Consider the following 6,024-nt stretch of genomic DNA (forward strand, 5'->3'; position numbering starts at 1 on the left):
ACTATTCCCACTCCAGTGAGTACAACAGTAGGGAAAGCGTTGGATAGCGTAAGGGTAAAAATTACTATTCCCATTCCAGAGAGTGCAACAGTAGGGAAAGCGTTGGATAGCGGGAGGGTAAAAAATACTATTCCCACTCCAGTGAGTGCAACAGTAGGGAAAGCGTTGGATAGCGCAGTGGTAAAAAATACTATTCCCACTCCAGAGAGTGCAACAGTAGGGAAAGCGTTGGATAGCGTAGGGGTAAAAATCACTATTCCCACTCCAGAGAGTGCAGCAGTAGGGAAAGCGTTGGATAGCATAAGGGTAAAAATTACTATTCCCACTCCAGAGAGTGCAACAGTAGGGAAAGCGTTGGATAGCGGGAGGGTAAAAAATACTATTCCCACTCCAGTGAGTGCAACAGTAGGGAAAGCGTTGGATAGCGCAGTGGTAAAAAATACTATTCCCACTCCAGAGAGTGCAACAGTAGGGAAAGCGTTGGATAGCGTAGGGGTAAAAATAACTATTCCCACTCCAGAGAGTGCAGCAGTAGGGAAAGCGTTGGATAGCATAAGGGTAAAAATTACTATTCCCACTCCAGAGAGTGCAACAGTAGGGAAAGCGTTGGATAGCGGGAGGGTAAAAATTACTATTCCAACTCCATAGCGTGCAACAGTAGGGAAAGCGTTGGATAGCGTAGGGGTAAGAATTACTATTCCCACTCCAGAGAGTGCAACAGTAGGGAAAGCGTTGGATATTGGCAGGGTAAAAATTACTATTTCCACTCCAGAGAGTACAACAGTAGGGAAAGCATTGGATAGCATAGGGGTAAAAATTACTATTCCCACTCCAGAGAGTGCAACAGTAGGGAAAGCGTTGGATAGCATAGGGGTAAAAAATACTATTCCCACTCCAGAGACTGCAACAGTAGGGAAAGCGTTGGATAGCGGGAGGGTGAAAATCACTATTCCCACTCCAGTAAGTTTAACAGTAGGGGAAGTAATGATTTAATATATTATTAAAAATAAATTAAATATCAATACCAATAAAACAATTGAAATTAATAACCAATTTAATATTATGTAATAATTAATTAGAAATACAACTACATATTAGTTATTAAAAATTAATAACCTATTCATAATTATTTAACAACTAATTAATTTTCAATAACAAAAACTAATTAATAATAAAAATTAATACCAATTAAAAATTAACAGTAAATTAATGATCAAAACACAAAAAGTATTTTTAATATGTAATTAATTACAATTACATTACTTCCCACCCTATTCCCCTATAAACCCACATCCCACTACAGAAAATACATTAATACAATTATCATAATTATCAAATATTTAATTAATACAAAATAATTACCAATCAATAAAAATTAATTGCCAATTATTAGAAATTAATTACCAATTAAAAATTAATTAACAATAAATTTAAAATCAATACCAATAAATGAAAAAAATTATTTACTTAATTACAATTAAATTACTTCTCACCCTATTCCCCTATAAACCCACAACCCGCTACAAAAAATAAATGTAGAAAATTAACATAATTAACAATTAATCAATTAATACAAATTAATTGGCAATTAATAAAAATTAATTACCAATTAAAAAATAACAATAAATTCAAAATGAATACCAATAAATAAATAAAACTATTTAATTAATTACAATTAAATTACTTCCCACCCTATTCCCCTATAAACCCACAACCCGCTACAGAATTAAATTACGCAAAAATTAAATAACATAAAATTCATTACTTAAAATACATTAAACATACATTACAAAAATTAATATACACTTTTCACACATATACTAACATACAAAACACTAAAAAAATTGATATTATTAAAAAATCGATATATTTAATGCCTATATTGTATACTTCGATATTTTGACTTCTATATTTTGAAAATCGATATTACTTACCTTAAATTCGATATTTTTAACCACTATATTGTGTCCATTCGATATTTTGTCCATTCTATATTTTTACTTCGATATTATGTCCATTCTATATTTTGGAATCAATATTATGACTGTTTACCCTTATCGTCCAATATCTCTGCTCAACATAGAGGCTAAGATACTGGCTAAGGCTCTGGCGAACCGACTACTCCCGTATGTGACGGATCTGGTCCACCCAGACCAGGCCGGCTTTATGCCACATAGGGCAACGTGGCATAACATCCAGCGGGCACAGGCGGCAGTTGATGCCATGGGGGCCACGGGGGAACGAGCGGCTCTGCTACTAGCGGATATTGATAAAGCTTTTGACTCAGTTAGCTGGACGTACCTATTTGCGCTCCTGCCTCGTCTCAATCTGGGCCCGGTGTTTATTTCCTACATCCAACTACTATATACCGACATCACAGCTTCGGTGCGTGTCTCCGGGGCGGTCTCAGAAAAGTTTCCGCTTGGTCGGGGGACCAGGCAGGGGTGTCCACTCTCCCCATACTTGTTTGCCCTAGCTATGGAGCCTCTGGCCTCTTGGGTGCACATAGACGCACAGATGCGGGGCTTTGTGTGGTGTGGGAACCTCACTGATAGAATTGCATTATATGCAGATGACGTCCTCTTCTTTCTTACTGATTTACATAGATCGGGGCCCCGAGTCTTGGAAATCATGCGCATTTTCGGGGAGGTATCGGGCCTTTGTCTAAATCCACGTAAGTCCACCCTGTGGGTGTTGGGGGGCGGAATTGTGGCGGACCCCTGGGCATCAGGGTTGCAGGTAGCAGCCGGAGGTTTGAAGTATCTGGGGGTGTTCCTCTCGGAATCAGTAGATATTGCCTGGGAACGTAACATAGTGCCAGTATGGGAGAGGGTTCAGATGGACGTGAAAACGTGGTCTAGGATGCCCCTAACTATTTTCGGTAGGTCCGCGATCTTCAAAATGGTTGCGCTCCCACTCCTTTTATACCAGCTGCAAAGCTACCCCCACCGGATTAACCCCCAGTGGTTTCGGCAGGTCAACTCAGTTTTAGGCCGTTTCCTATGGGCTGGGGGTGCTGCCAGGGTGGCGCTGCAGACATGCTTCCTGTCCACGTATTGTGGTGGTCTGTCCACTTCGGACCTATTGTCCTATTATCAGGCCTCCCAGTTACTGGTTCTTAATGCATGGTGGTATGGAGACAGAGGGGACCCAGTATATGCCCTGGAGCGCTTGCTGATGGGGGACAACACACTACACACGATCCTGTACTCGGCTAGGCTGCGGCGGACATTGCTGTGTGCCACGAGAGTTGTCTTCGTTGTGTGGCGACAGGCGCTGCGTCGCATGGGCTGGTGGGGTAGATTAACGGCGGAGACTCCGTTGTGGAACAACGGGGGGCTCCCCTCCCTGGCCTCCCTGGCGGGGTTCGATAACTGGGACGCCATTGGGATCTCGTCGCTGGGCCATGTGCTGACCGGGGTCACCCTCAAATTATTCCAGGAGCTCAGTACTGAGTTCCACATGCCCCAGACCCAATTCTTTCGGTACCTACAGTTTCGCCATGCGCTAGCGCCTAGCATCGCTAACATGGAGTCGCTCCCAGAATTTAGCCCAGTTGAAGCGAAGGTCTTCATGGGAGACCTTGGAGAAGGTCTCCCGAATCTATCAAACGTTGGTCACTCATTGCTCCTCCACCCTCCTTCCCCTCAAGGAGGCCTGGGAGGCGGATGTTGGTCCCCTAGACGAGGATGATTGGAGAGAAGCCCAGGAGTCCCCGCGAGGGGCTGCCATTGCAATGCGACTTAGGCTAATCCAATTCAAGTATTTACACAGGGCCTATTACACCCGAGAGTGGCTGTGGAAGGCGGGACTGATTGGGTCTCCGGAGTGTCTGAGCTGTGGGGCTGCAACGGGTACGCTGCTGCATACTGTGTGGTTGTGTACTGGGCTGATTGGTTTCTGGAGGGGCGTAAGGGGTTGCCTGTCAGAGGTATTGGGATGGGATCTTCCCCGCACCCATCGTTTAGGGTTGCTCCATGTATTGGAGGGTGTCGGTGGGAATATATATAAACGCCATCTATTGTTACTGGGGCTTGTTGTTGCCAAAAGAGACCTGGCCCGAGCGTGGAAGGGAGAGTGAGCCCGTCCCCCCCCCCCCCCCCCTGTGTGCATGGAAGGCTGGACTAGATTACTGTATGGGGCTAGTGCGCCCAGTATTTGAAGAAAGAGTATGCCCCCATAAGCATTTTAAGATCTGGAAGCGGTGGGCGGACTATAGCGGACTGACACTGGACCCCCCAGTAGAACAGGAGGAGGAAATATAGGTGGAGGATGCCATACAGGCCTGAGAACTGTGTCATACCTAGCACACTACGACCAAGTACTGAATGTTTTATATTCTCACGTGCATGGGGTTAGGGAGGGATAAGGGGTGGGTAGTAGGGTAGTTGGGTGGTGGGGGTTGGCGGGTGGTGGAGGGGGGGGGGGTTTGTCTTTTCTCCTTTTATTGAATGGACTTTGCACTAGTGATGTAAACTGTGCCACGATGCTTGGTGGCGATCTCCTGACTGTGGGGAGCCACGTATCGTACTATGCTTAATCACTCAATAAAACTTGTTGTGAAAAAAAAAAGCTGAGAAAATAAAAAGAACGTAAAGAGTAAACTGAAGCCAAATAAAGTCACAGTTTTCTCCTTGTCACAGATAACAATTATGCAAGTAAATCACATTGAAAAATAAACTAACTTATTTTTTTATTACATATTCTCCAGTCTCCGAAGAGACTGTCAAAAATTGTCATTTCAACTACATTTCAAGTCTCCATGACGGGGCATTGGGTAAAGTTTTCAATAAGCAATAATCGCGCCTCGGTTAAACTTCATTGGCTACAATACTGCCACTGCGCAAAGCTACACAATTTAGTGTGAATTTCATGCCCACTCGCCATAGTACCTCATGTTACAAAGAACATGAACCCTTTTCAAAAGATTTTATCTGTTTATGCATAACTACACCTCCACTGCTTCTGACAGGCAATGTAAGACATATGTTGGCGTTGTTTTACTAATTTCCATCAGCTCTGTGCCCCAAACCGTCGCTAGCCACACGCAGAGCATTCTGGGAAATCGTATGCTAAATAGCCTTCCAGGTAAGCAGCACCCTCCCTAGTTATGGATTTGATGCTCAGACAGATATCCCTTCACACAAAGATGAGATCTAGGCTGCTAGCCATGGGTTCTGGAAAATATAAGAAGCACAAATTCATAATAGCATCCTCATAGGGCCCACTGTCTTCAAATGTTTACTAGAGGAGGAACAGCAATAATTTAAAGGAAAATAAATCATAGCTACATTTTTCCATTTTCCATACTGCAAGTCTGCCATTTCATTGCACTACATAGTTGCATTTGCTGCATTTCATTTTTAGCTTTAGGAGGTACAATATACTGGTTTCCAAAACATTTTAGGCGAAGATTCACAAGGATCTGAGCAATCTGTATAGATGCATACTTTTCCTTGCGTCAGTGCTGAATGTCCTTGTGCCACTATGGATGTGCTGTATTTACAACTAGCGGCCCGTCCCGACGTTGTCCGGGTACAAAAAGGCTAGGCAGCAATGGTTTTAATATCATTGTACATTCGTCCCACATGATAAGAGACACATTTTGAAGCAGTGTCCCCAAAGGTCAGTTTTTCCGAATAGAGCATATTGAATCCCTGTCAAGGGAAACTGTTAGAGGCAGTTCAAAGGTAGAATGTGCTGTTTTCCCAGCTGTTAGCAAAGAGGCAGCTATTCCAGATGAAGCAACAGCTAGAGCCAAATTCCCAGAAGATCGAACTTTGGCAAGTTTGAAGTTGATTAGGTAAGTCTTTCCTGTGCCACCGGGGGCGTCTATGAACAATAGTTTGCCTTGCTTCTTTTCAACACTATCAACTATGGTGTTGTAGGCGAGTTGTTGATCGGTAACTATGGGGCATATTATCAAGGACAGGCGATACATTATCGCCGCTTTTATCGGCAGGAAACTGTATGAATTCCAATCAGGCCCATGTTAGATGTGAACACATCTAACATGGGTTTCGA

At 43.4% G+C, this 6,024-nt stretch overlaps 1 non-coding gene across 1 annotated transcript; it reads right to left on the reverse strand.

Annotated features, from left to right (window-relative positions):
* Positions 1 to 4,711: 4,711 nt before the first annotated feature.
* On the reverse strand, positions 4,712 to 4,851 carry LOC147679115 (U4 spliceosomal RNA). The gene has a single exon (XR_015301821.1). It is a non-coding gene; the product is annotated as a U4 spliceosomal RNA (small nuclear RNA).
* Between the last annotated feature and the right edge of the window lie 1,173 nt (positions 4,852 to 6,024).

The sequence above is a fragment of the Lissotriton vulgaris genome, chromosome 11, assembly GCF_964263255.1.
Source record: "Lissotriton vulgaris chromosome 11, aLisVul1.2, whole genome shotgun sequence".
Classification (NCBI taxonomy): domain Eukaryota; kingdom Metazoa; phylum Chordata; class Amphibia; order Caudata; family Salamandridae; genus Lissotriton; species Lissotriton vulgaris.